The sequence below is a fragment of the Grammomys surdaster genome, unplaced genomic scaffold (genome assembly GCF_004785775.1).
Source record: "Grammomys surdaster isolate TR1022 unplaced genomic scaffold, NIH_TR_1.0 125956, whole genome shotgun sequence".
Taxonomy (NCBI): domain Eukaryota; kingdom Metazoa; phylum Chordata; class Mammalia; order Rodentia; family Muridae; genus Grammomys; species Grammomys surdaster.
Genome location: NW_021620775.1, coordinates 350988 through 364729, shown reverse-complemented (window position 1 = coordinate 364729; position 13742 = coordinate 350988).

Here is a 13742-nt window from a genome sequence, read left to right as displayed (position 1 = left end):
TATATATATATTTGAAAAAGCCAGGTATACTTCCACATACAAAGACAGGTCCTGGGGGGGAAGTTATAGGAAGTAGTCTGGGGTGCGCCGGGTCACGTGAGGCTCTCCACGACGAGGTGCTGGGTCAAACTGAAGAAAAGAGTACTTTAAAGTGTCGTCTAGTTCCATCTTCAACATCTTAATCTTTTCTTTTTTAAATGCCCAGCGTCCCTCCAGCTCCAGTGTCCGACTGAGAGTGGTGAACAGATTTTGGGTTGACCGTTTAGGGTTATTATGAAAAATGTCAAATGTTCATAGAAATGTCTTTGTCAAGCTTTTTTTTTTTCTTGTATAGTAGAATGGAATTGCTGGACTATAGGATGGATATATACAAATGTATATGCATATTTGCTAAGAACGTTTTTATATGCTCGGCCCGGGGAGTGGCACTATTAGGTGTGGCCCTGGTTGGAGTGGGTGTGGCCTTGTTGGAATAGGCATGGCATTGTGGGTGTGGGCTTTTAGACCTCATCCTAGCTGCCTGGAAGTCAGTATTCCACTAGCAGCCTTCAGATGAAGATGTAGAACTCTCAGCTCCTCCTGCACCATGCCTGCCTGGATGCTGCCATGTTCCTACCTTGATGATAATGGACTGAACCTCTAAACCTGTAGCCAGCCCCAATTAAATGTTATCCTTGTAAGAGTTGCCTTGGTCATGGTGTCTGTTCACAGCAATAAAATCCTAACTAAAACATTTGCTTTAGTAGATGTCATAAAACTTCCACAAACTGCTTCAATTTGCCTTCCTATCAGACATTAGTGGTTCCATATCCTCAAGAAATAGGTATCACCAGTGTTTTTAGGCCCTTTCTTGTAGGTGTGTGTTAGTAAATTATTTTGAGGTTGAATCTGCTTCTTTTCCCGATATTGACCATCTTGTTTGTTTTTCGGTCGATTTGATATCCTGTTTTTGAGACACAGCCCTGGCTGACCTCACACCTGCAGCAGTCCTCTTGTATCTGTCTCCCTCTTGAGTGCTGGGGTTACAGCCATGAGCCACCACACTCAGCTGATCACTGGAGCTGGAGACGTGCTCTAAATGCCCTTCCCGAAGACCCAGATTAGACACCCAGCACCAACACAGGGAGGCTCACAGCCACCTCTAACTCCAGCTCCAAGGGACCCTGTACCCTCTTCTGGCTGCCAAGAGTACCTGGCTTCACATGGCAGACACTCACAGATTAATAAGTAAACATTAGGGTGTTTTATTGACTTTTGTTGTCCTTTTATTGATTATATAAGTTCTCTGTATGGGCAGACAGTGATTCCTCCATTGGGCACAGGTTATGAATCTCTTCTCCCAGGTCAAGGCTTGTCTTTTCACTTTTTAAATAGCGTCTTTAATAAATAATTTCAGCCGGGTGGTGGTGGTGTATGCCTTTACTCCCAACACTTGGTAGGCAGAGGCAGGCGAATTTCTGAGTTCAAGGCCAGCCTGGTCTACAGAGTGAGCTCCAGGACAGCCAGGGCTACACAGAGAAACCCTGTCTCGAAAAACCAAAAAAAAAAAAAAAATTTCAATTACTTATTTATTTTTAGTTTCTGAGATAGTCTCACCCCACTCCAGAGCCCAGGCTTGCTTGGATTTTGCCGTATAGCCTAGAGTGACCTTGAACTCAAAGTCCTCTGCTTTGTTCTTCCAATTAGTTACCTCACTTTTCTTGTGAAGACTTGTGCACACAGAGGCCATGGGACAAGTCAGGAATGCTGTCCACCTTCTTTGAGACACAGTCTATCATTGGCCAGGAGCCCAACAATTAGCCCAAACTGGATGACTAGTGAGCCCCAAGAATCCTCCTGTGTCCACTGCCCCAGCACCAGGGTGATCTGGACATGGTGTTGGACCCATGCTTGCAGGGCAAACGCTCTCCAGGCCCCATCCCTGTCTACTGCATCCTGGCTCTGGTGCCTTTTTTTTTTTTAAAGATTTATTTATTTTATATATGTGATTTCACAGTTGCAGTCTTCAGACACACCATAAGAGGGCGTCAGATCCCATTACAGATGGTTGTGAGTGACATGTGGTTGCTGGGAATTGAACTCAGGACCTTTGGAAGAGCAGTCAGTGCTCTTAACCACTGAACTTTCTCTCCAGCCCCCTCCAGTGCTTTTTGTAAAAAAAACTTTCTGAGCTAGGGAAGCCCTGGTGGTCCTGGGACTCCTGAGCTGTAGGATTAAAGGTGTGTGTTAGCACTGCCTGGCTCATGTTCCCTCTGCCAGTTTCCTCTGTAGTCTCATGCTCTTCTGGGCTCTGGCACAGTCTTTGTTAGATTTATTCCTAGATATTTAACCAGTTTAGTTTAGTTTAATTTAGTTTAGTTTAGTTTAGTTTAGTTTAGTTTAGTTTAGTTTAGTTTAGTTTAGTTTAGTTTAGTTTAGTTGTGAGACAGGGTCTCTTTATCTAGCCCTGGCTGTTCTGGAACTCCCTCTGTAGACCAGGTTGGCCTCCAGCTCACTGAGATCCACCTGCCTCTGCCTCCTGAGTGCTGGGAATAAAGATGGGAATCATCAAGCCAGGATTTTATTTAGCCATCCTTAAAATATTATTTTACTTGCTATTGATTACAGAAATGTGTAGACACACAGTTTGCTTTTTAGCCATCTGTCTAGCAACCTTGTTAAATTCATACATGGATTCTAATACTTTATTTGCTGGTTGTTTCAGAATTTCTATGTATGTCATCATGTTATTATGAGTGTTTCTGTCTCTCTCTTTCTCACTCCTGAAACAGAGCAGTACTATGTTGAACCATCAAACATTGAAGGGTTTAGGGGCTGGAGTTTAAGTTTGATATCTGGTCAGCTTACAACCACTTGTAACTCCAGTCCCAGCAGATGGGATGCCCTGTTCTGGCTTCCTCAGGCACTGCATGCACATGGTACACAGGCACATATGAAGAGAACACACACAAAGTTTAAAAAAGCAAGAAGAAAATCTGAGCCGGGCAGTGGTGGCGCACGCCTTTAATCCCAGCACTTGGGAGGCAGAGGCAGGTGGATTTCTGAGTTCGAGGCCAGCCTGGTCTACAGTGTGAGTTCCAGGACAGCCAGGACTACACAGAGAAACCCTGTCTCGAAAAAACAAACAAAAAAAAAAAAAAGAAGAAAAAAGAAACTCTGAGACATTCAATTCTCCTGCCTCAGCAACCTGAGTCAGTGGGACTACAGGCTCATGCTAGCCTCATTTATCTCCAGATTTTGTGTGTTTTGCTTTATGTATAATAGTCACTTGGGCCTCCAATACACTCACTATGGTCTTACCATCATGTTTCTTTTTTTTTTCTTTTTTTGTTTTTCGAGACAGGGTTTCTCTGTGTAGCCCTGGCTGTCCTGGAACTCACTCTGTAGACCAGGCTAGCCTCGAACTCTTGAACTCAGAAATCCGCCTGCCTCTGCCTCCCAAGTGCTGGGATTAAAGGCGTGCACCACTACCGCCCAGCTTACCATCATGTTTCTGATATCAGGGCAATGAAATGATATTTCAGTATTAATGTATTAAGTTTGGTACCTATAAGCTTTTAAGAGATGCATGTAACTTGTTAGAGAAAATTCTACCGTTGGTTCCCTGAGCAATATTACATAACCAAATGTTACATTGTATCCAGTGCCCCTGACACACTGAGATAGCTACAGCTATCCTCCACTGGCCTGCTAATGTTAAATTTGCATTTTCTGGTTTTGGAATGATACATTAGTCTCACATTCCTTGGATAAGCCTGGCTAATCAAGATATTGTGTCTTTTTTTTTTTTAATAATTCTGGATTTGATTTGCTAGCATTTATTTAGAGTTGCATGGGGGCTCATTAAAAGTATCATTCAATAACTTCTTGCCTTTGAAATGTCATATGTAGGCCTCATATTAGGACTATGCTTATCTCTTTTTTTTTGTTTTTTGTTTTTGTTTTTGTTTTTGTTTTTCGAGACAGGGTTTCTCTGTACAGCCCTGGCTGTCCTGGAACTCACTCTGTAGACCAGGCTGGCCTCAAACTCAGAAATCCGCCTGCCTCTGCCTCCCAAGTGCTGGGATTACAGGCATGCACCACCACCGCCCAGCATAGTAAGTATTTCTTTCCCCACTATTATTTAAATGTTCTTAAAGAATATGTTTCTTTCTTAAATACCTTGGGTAGCGGCAAAGCCATACAGACAGGGAATTTTCTTCATGGGAAGTTTTCATTACAGATTCAGTTTACAGCAACATCTAGATGGTTTGTTTTCTCCGTGTATCCATTTTATTTACTTGTATTTTCCAAAGAACCTGCTAATTTCATCCTATATTGTCCAAAGATTTCTTGAGCCCAGAATTTCTGAGCCAGCCTAAGAAACACAGCAAGAATCTCTGTCTATCTGTCTGTCTGTTTTTCCTTCTCTCCTTCCCCTTCTGTCCCCTCCTTACAATATAGGCCAGACTGGCCTCAGACCCATAGAGATCCTTCTCCCTCTGGCTCCTGAGTGCTGGGATTGAAAGCATGTACCACCATCTTAAAATTTAAGACTTAAATAAACAAAAGCAATACACAAATCATTCAACCCAATACACAGAGATATATCATTTTACTAGCAATATTCCAGTCTGTCTCTCTGTCTTTCTTCCTTCCTTCCTTCCTTCCTTCCTTCCTTCCTTCCTTTCCTTCTCTTCCTCCTCTTCCTCCTCCTCTTCTTCCTCCTCTTTTCTTCTTCCTTCTCCTCCTCCTTCTCTTCCTCTTGGGTCTTTTTTTGAAGATTTTTTTTGTTTTGGTTTCCATTTTTATTTTATTTGGTATAGATTTGATTTTGGTTTTGGCTTTTTTGAGACAGGGTTTCTCTGTGTACCCCTGGCTGTCCTGGAACTCACTCTGTAGACCAGGCTGGCCTCAAACTCAGAGACCCACCTGCCTCTGCCTCCCAAGTGCTGGGATGAATGGTGTGTGTTAACTTACCTGACCTAATTTTTATTTCTGATATTAGTAATTTTAAGGCTATAATTAGTAATTTTTAGTAATTTGTATATTTTTTTGTAATTTGTATATTTTTAAGACAGGATTTTGCTATGTAACCCCCCTGGCCTGGAACTCATTACATAAATTGGGATAGCTTCAGATTCCCAGAAGTCTGCCTGACTATGCCTCTCAAGTGCTGGGATTAAAGGCATATGCCACTGTAACTGACTGGTAATTCATATTTTTCACTTGATAAATTTATAGAAAAGTTGTAATGGTAGTACAGAACATTCCTGTGTATTCCTTACCCAGTTTGTTTCCGTAATACATTTGTCAAATCTGAAAAACAACATCCGCGTACTGTTAACTCCATTGGATAACTCAAGATGAACCAGATTTTACCAGAGATTCCCCAGGGACTTGTTCAAGGATCTAATCCAGAAGCCTACATTACATTTAGTTTAGTTTAGTTTAGTTTAGTTTAGTTTAGTTTAGTTTAGTGTCTATCTTTCCTTGTTCTTTATGACCATAATAAGTTTAAGAACTATTGGTCTGACCGTTTATAGACTACCTTAGTTTGGAGTTACTTTATGTTTTCTTATGACTGTGTTAGAAATCAGAAGTGCTGGGCAGTGGTCTCATACATCTTTGATCCCAGGACTCAGGATGCAGAGGCAGATCCCAGAACTTTGAGTTCTAGGCCAGCCTGATCTACAGAGTGACTTCCATGACATTCAAGGCTACACAAAGAAACCCTGACTTAAGAAAACAAAACACTCCCAAAAGATTTATTTTTATTATTTATTTGAGTCTGTGTATGTGTGTGTGTGTGTGTGTGTGTGTATACCTGTGTAGGCCAGAAGAGGGCAGGAGATCCCCTGGAACTGGAATTACAGGCTGTTGAGAGGTGCCCAGGTATGGGTGCTAAGAATCTGACTCAGGGACCCCTGGAAGAGCAGGATGTACTCAGCTACAGAGCTATCCCTCTAGTGCCTGCTTTTCTTTTTTAATATTCTGTTTTTTTGAAATGAGTCATCAACTCCAACCCATACTTAGGAAACTGAGGAAGCTGGGTGGGACAGGGGAGCGGGAAGGCACCAAACTTCACCTCAAGGGGCATTTGACTATATTACCGAAATTCTGTAAAGAAGATTTCCCCCCTCACATTTAAGAACTTACTTATATAATACAAACGGACACAGAGGAGAGCACAGGGGAGACGACTAGGTCTAAGGGTGAAGAGGCTGTGGTCTGGTATCAAGGTTAAACTGATATCGTTTAATTTCTTTATGATTCAGAGAGGAAAGCTTGGACTCATATACCTGTGGGATGACTAAATCTGTGACAATTTGGTATTCTGTGTCACCCAGCTTTGGAACTGAAAATAAAAAGAGGCAATTGTGTTACATTACGAAGCAAATGCACAGATCACACAGGAACAGAAACTGACTCCTCTCTTGGGACCTCACTGATTAAGAAATCTCAAGGGACAGAAGAGGGAAGATATTACTACACACACCCTCCCCACTATTGCCCACACATGTCAGAGTACCTCAGCCGGCACCACTCAGTTCTCAGCTCTCAAGGATGCTAAGGAGAGTCAAACAGTGCAGATGAGGAGACAGGATTTATAAGTGACAACCAATAAGAAAAACAGACAAAGCCGGGCGATGGTGGCACATGCCTTTAATCCCAGCACTTGGGAGGCAGAGGCAGGCGGATTTCTGAGTTCGAGAGTTCGAGGCTAGCCTGGTCTACAGAGTGAGTTCCAGGACAGCCAGGGCTACACAGAGAAATTCTGTCTCGAAAAACCAAATAAATAAATAAATAAATAAATAAATAAATAAATAAATAAATAAAAATTAAAAAAAAAAGAAAAAGAAAAACAGACAAAGCCCCAAACCCAAGCTGTATGTATTCCCAGAGCTAAGTAGAACCTGGCACAGAGCTAGAGGACTGTAGATGTTGCCTGAGTGGATGAGTGGCCATTTCCTCCTTGACAAACACTGAAGGGCAAGGGGCCATGAGTACAGTATTTCTGTGTGTTCACACATAAAATAAGCCAAAATAAGGAATGCCCGCTCCTGAAGGTTGATGTGCCTCAGGTTCACGACACTGAAATCACAGGAGACCCTGAGCTACGTGTGGCTCTTGGGTTTGAGGATGCAAAGATGGGCTGACGAAGCTATTTCTCTAAAACATCACTTGACCAATACCAAGAAATCTGTGGGCAGGTCTCTGGGGAGTACTCTTCGTCACGCTCAGTAAGTTCTAATCTTTCTGTAGCCCTGTCCTTTCCATTTGGTGTCTGATGATTTGGGAACCCGGGAAGGGGAATTCCAGCCCCATCTTGGGGGTACTTAACATGGGGGTTCCACTGTAAAAAAATAAAAACATTTTTCTACTCCTAGCCTCTTAGTCCTGGAATGACGACTCTGAGACTAATTATTTATAATTAAATACCTTTGCCACTAGCTTTGGCTTACTCACAGAGTAGCTCGCAACTTATCGAGCCCATTCAAACTATTCTATGTCTTCCGCATGGTTAGTTACCTCTCCTTCAGTCCCAACCTGCTTCTTCCTTGGTGTCTCCCCACAGCATCTCTCTTGAATCTCTCCTTCAGTGTCTCTCCATGAGACCCCTTTTTTCTCTCACTATTTTCCAGAATCCTCTCTCTTCCTGTCAGTGTCCCACTTCCTGTCTCCTGTGTCAGCTCATTGGCCGTCAGCATTTTTTATTGACAGGTGTTTTTTATAAGAGATTCTCTCTACACTCCATCCTGGTGATTCTGTCGCAGGTGGATCCTGGAACTCCCATAGAAGGGCGGGGCTCAGACCCATTGGCCTTAAGTTTACTGAACTTTCAGCAGGATCTGGTTTCATGTTGAGCTAGGTAAAAACTCTTAAGAAGTTTGGGAAGCAAGATCATCTAGGTGTTCCCACACACCTGGAAGCATACATTATGTACAAGAAGATAAAAATGGTGAGTACAGACAGTAAGACTAGCCAGGTATGCTGGCTATAGCTGTATTCCCAGCATCTAGCAAGCTGAAACAGGAAGATTGCTGCCTGTCAAGGCTATAATAATTCCAAACTAGCCTGAGCTAAAGTGTGCGATCCTGTCCTAGCTGGTTATTTGTCAACTTGACACAAACTAGAGTCATTTGAGAAGGTACCTCAATTGAGAAAATGGCCCCAGCAGACGTGTCTGTGGGCAAACCTGTGGTACATTCTCTTGATTGGTAATAGATGTGGTGGGGCCAGCCCACTGTGGGGTATGGTACCATCCTTGGGTTGGTGGTCCTGGGTGCTATAAGAAGAAAGGCTGAGCAAGCTACGCAAAGCAAGCCAATAAGCAACATTTCTTCATGGCCTTTGCATCAGCTCCTGCCTCCAGGCTCCTGCCCTGCTTGAGTTCTTGTCCTGACTTCCCAAAGTTATAGACTGTGCTCTGGAAGTATGAGCTGAAATAAACCCTGTTCTCCCCATGTTGCTTTTGGTCATAGTGTTTTATTACAATATAGAAACCAAAATAAAGACAGATCCTGTCTCAAAAACAAATCCAGGGATAGAGAGAGAGATGGCTCAGTGGTTAAAGTGTCGGTCCAGCAAATCTGAGGCCTGGGTTCGGATCTCCAGCACTTGCATTAAAGGCAGGCATGGTAGTGTATTCCCATGAAACCTGTGCTAAGGAGGTGGACGCAGGAAGATGGCTGGGTTCTGTGTAAGACCTTGTTTAAAAAAAAAAAAGAAAGAAAGAAAGAAAAGAAAAGAAAAAGCAGTTGCTACTCAGGCGTGATAGCCTGAGTTGATCTCCAGAACCCATAGTGGAAGGAGAGAGCTGAATTCTGAATGTTGTTCACCAGGTACAAACATGGCTGCACTCATGTGCAGACCACACACACAACAACAACAACAACAATAATAAAAATTACTCTTTAAATATGAAGAAGGAAAGTAGTTGAAGAAGTTAGGAGCACCCCTGGTCTCCAAGCACACACAGGAACACACACACATACAAAATAAAAACAAGGTAGCCTGCTTATGCACATTGGAAAACTGAGCCCTCCTTAATGCAGTATCATCTTGTCATGACCTCACAAGAACACAACTAGGAAGAACATCTATGTACAAGAAAAGGGAGACCAAGTGTGCCTCAGGGATAGGATCTTGAGCGTAGAAGCAGTATGCAGGACACCAAGCCAAGCACTGCAGGCATACAGACTGCTTGAGCCGGACTTTAACTCATGAGCAGAAGCCACATAGACAAGCCAGGATACTCTCTGAAAAGGATGTTTGGTTTGCTGGAATGACTTAATTTAGTAGCTGGAAAATTTCCACGGGGCACAGACGGATTTGAAAGATGCTTAACCTTTGCGTTCAAACATCCTGGCTTGTAGTTTATAGGCAGACCCACTGTCCCAGGGCTGCTGGGTTTCCCTTGCAGCTAGCACCATCTACCTGCATAAACATTCTGTCCAGGCAGTTCTGTTTGGGCCTTTCCCCTCACTCTTCCTTTTATTTTATGGGTGTGGGTGTCTTGCCTACATGTATGCCTGTTTGCCATGTACATATCTGGTGCTCACTAACCTGCAGAAGAGGGCTTTGAACCTTCTGGAACTGGAGTTACAGATAGTTTGGAGTTGCTTTTTGGGTGCTAGGAATTGAATCCATGTCCTCTTGATAAGGAGCCAGTGCTCTTAACTGCTAAGCCATCTTTCCAGCCCCTGTCTTTTGGACAATGGATCATGCCAGGAAACTTGGTAAGGTTGAGTGGATCTGAAACCCTGACATCCAGGTACCCACCTAAGAAGGTAGGGATCTCCCTGCTTCCTGCTAGATTCCTGGTCTGGAGCACAGGCCACACTTCCCATGAAGGAAAGGAGATCTGTGGTCACGTAGCCCAGAACAGAGTTCTCCATGCTAATGAGGTATCTAGAGACCCTGAGAGTTTAGGCAATAGCTCTCCTTCATGAACATTCCTCCCTCCAAATAGTATTTAATCTCTGGTCCATCCTGAGAAGATGGTATGCACCTATTTCCTACAATGAACAGTCAATAAATAGTTTGAAGCCAAGGACTATTTCATCAACAACTGTCGTGCAGAGCATGGAGAAGGCCTTTGCCTACTGAGCTGCACTGCCTGAGTCTCCTGCAGAAGGCCTCTCTGTGCTCCCAGACAACCCTCGTTAAGCTAAGGACTCAGCACTGGAGCAGGGAAAGGTAAATGTAGTCCCACACCCCAGCAGTGGGACAAAACTGGGACCCACACCTGTCTGGAGCTTATCTTGAACAGTTTTAGACAGTTGAGTTGCAGCTGCTGACAGATCCTGAGGATGGAGTAGGAGTGACAGCTCACCAGTTCCTGTGAAGGCTCAGTCTACAGAACAAGGAAACTCTGACACAAAGGCTAAGGCAGCCAAGGAGACAGGCACAGTGTGAAGACAGTGATGTCTAGCTTTCTGCCCCGTTCCTGTCAACTATTAGATATCTGATAGGTAATATTAGATATCAGAGCCAGTGCTTCAACTGAAGGGACCCTTGGGTCACATTGTGTTGGTTTGTTACACACTGAGACCTAATGGACATTACAGAGCATTTGACAAACTTCCATTAATGTTAGTCCAGAAGTCAATGAAATACAGTTGGTATTTCTGGTTAAAAAAAGAAGAAGAAGAAAAAGAGGAGGAAGGGGGAGAAGAGGAGGAAGGGGGAGAAGAGGAGAGGGGGAGGACAAAACCACAGGGGCTGATGGGAAGGCTCAGATGAAGAGCTCATCCTGGTCTTCCACAGGATCAGAAGTGGATACTTGGCACCCAAGTCAGGAGGCTCACAAATGCCTGTAACTCCAGCTGCAGGAGACCCAAGGATTTATTCTGGCCTCTGTGGGCGGGCTCTCTCTCTCTCTCTCTCTCTCTCTCTCTCTCTCTCTCTCTCTCTTTCTCTCTCTCTCTCTCTCACACACACACACACACACACACCACACACACACACACACACACACACACACACACACAGTCAACCAATCAATACACAAATATTAAAATCCTAATCAAAAATATAAGCCCCCTTAGCAAGACATGATGACACAGTCCTTTAATCCCAGCACTCTGGAGGCAGAGGCAGGTGTATCTCTGCGTTTAAGGACAGCCTGGTCTACAGAGTAAGTTCCAAGACAGCCAGGGCTATGCAGGGAAACCCTGTTTTTGGGGGGGGTCCCTTAAAAAAGAAAGAGATAAAAACCTCAGTGTGACTGGGTGAGGAAACAGAAAGGCAAAGCGTGGTGCTTCTGAAAAGTTAGAAATCTAGAGGGTGTTTTCTCCTCTAATGGAGCATTAGGATGGAAGCAGGATTGTCGTTTTGCTGACTCTCTTCAGAGAAAGGATGCTCTACTCCCTGAAACAGCAACTAGAAGAAGCTGATATTACTCGAGATCTAGTTCAAAAAAGCCAGGGTTGGCCTGAAAGCAAGTGTGAAGCTTCTTGCACACTCAAAACGTTAGGGGCAGTGACCCCAGGTGGAAGATCTCCCATGGCATTAAGAGGGGAGCAGCAACCAGACATGTGGCCAGCCAACCTCTTAGAGGAGAGAAAGGTGAGTTTTGAAGAATAAAATATCAGAGAAAAGCTAGACACAAACAGGCTCTTCTGGAAGGGACAGGATGACAGTGCTGTGTGAAAGAAAGGTATTTGGTTTGGCTTTCATGATAAAAACATCTAAATATCCCGTCACCAGTCAGCAACGCCTGTGGACTTGCACCCAGAGATTAGAATGCTGCCCTGCTAAATCCTACGAAACAGCTCGTGGAAGCAGAGATGTTTCCTTCCAAGGATGAGAAGAAGAATCTGATATTAAAACGATTCTTTCCAACTCTGCAGGGCGTTGGAGGTGGAACAGAAAGGGTGAGGGAGAGCATCGAGGCCACACAGGTTTCTTGGACAGTCTCGCCCTTCATGTATGTCTTCATTCTTAAGTTCTTCAACTGTGCAGTCCATTCCGCTGCTTTTCAACGTGGAGAAATTATCTTCCGGTTCCCGATAGACCTGGGGATCTGGCATAGGGACAGTTCCTAGTCCTCTACATCTCCTGGAAAAAAGCCAGCTGTGTTCTTCTGGAGCCTGGCATCCTAACCTAGGCAGAGCTTTCCATTTCCTCCCTCCCTCTCCTCCATTTTTCTTCACTTGCTGTTTGCATTTTGCAGCAGCATTGGTAAGAACAGGAAGTGCCAGGTTTCCTCTCCAGGGCTTCTGTAGAAGGGATGTGCTTACCACATTGAAAACACCAGCCGGAAAGAGAAATGCACACACCCTCTAGAGAGCATGGCCCTCTTGGCCCACCCTACCCCCTCTATACCTGCACATCCCTTCTGTGCCCTCCCATGCTGACCCCACCCCACCCCCAAGAGCCTCAGAGCCATAGGTGTACCATAGTTTGGGAGATAGCAACATTCAAGCCAGCTTTAACCCCACTGAAAACTGGTTTGATGTTTATATTCCCAGCACCCACGTTAGGCTTTTGAGGGAATTGGTTAGATGGTTTAGTTTATGGGTTGTGTGCTTGCCAGCAAACTTGATAACCAGAGTTCAATCCCTGGAGCCTACGACAGGAGGAGAAGACTAATCCTCAAGTTGTCCTCTGACTTCCACACATATTACACACACACACACACACACACACACACATATGCACGCACACACACACTCACACACAAACACATACACAAATTAAACGTACTTTTTTTTTTTAATTTTATTTATTTATTATATGTAAGTACACTGTAGTTGTCTTCAGACACCCCACAAGAGGGCATCAGATATCATTACAGATGGTTGTTAGCCACCATGTGGTTGCTGGGATTTGAACTCAGGACCTCTGGAAGAGCAGTCAGTGCTCTTAACCACTGAGCCATCTCACCAGCCCCTAAACGTACTTTTTTAAATGGAGGAGGCCAGTGCATGGTGTCACTAGCTGTAATCCCAGCACTTAGGAGACAGGAGTTAGGGAAGATCAGAGATGAGTTTGAAGCCAACCTGGGTTAGGTGGGAACACCATCAAGCAAACAAACAGAGATAAAGAACTAGAGAGACTGGCTGGAAACTCTCTCCAGGCTGTCTCCATGTTGTGATAGTGCCTCTGGAGTCTTAGTTGCGGTAGGTGACAACTGCTATTCTGAGCCTCCTTACCTCTGCCCCATATGAACCTTCTCCTTATTTGGCATTTAATCAGTGAACGTCTGTTTTTCAGGGACCACTATTTTGATATACAGGGCTGACAGTTTTATATACTTGATAAAGATGTCAAGGGGCTGAAACTGCTTTCTGTAGCACATTGATAACATCTTGACCTTAATTCCATGTGATCTTCTGCAAATCTTATCTGTTCTCCGGCAAGGGTTTCCCTCAGATGAAGTGAAATTATATGAAACATTAGTACAAAAGAAGTGTGTGAAAACTGCTACTGGTGACGGAGGACCAGATGACTAGTGGGGATTTCTTTTTTAAGTTGCCATTAGTTTAATGGAGTCGCCTGTTTAGTTTTGTCCTGAATTTCCCACTGCATTCTAATCTTGCTGTCATCACTGACTCCACAGCAGTGAGATCTCTGTGTGGAAACCCCTCAGAGAGCTCCTTGGAACACACAGGGCCACGCTGTGGAGTCAGGCTGCTGTGAACAATAGTAGTATTGTCATCGTTAAAAAGAAAATGCTCTTTAAAAAATATTTTATGTTTTTTGCTTTCTCTCTCTCTCTCTCTCTCTCTCTCTCTCTCTCTCTCTCTCTCTCT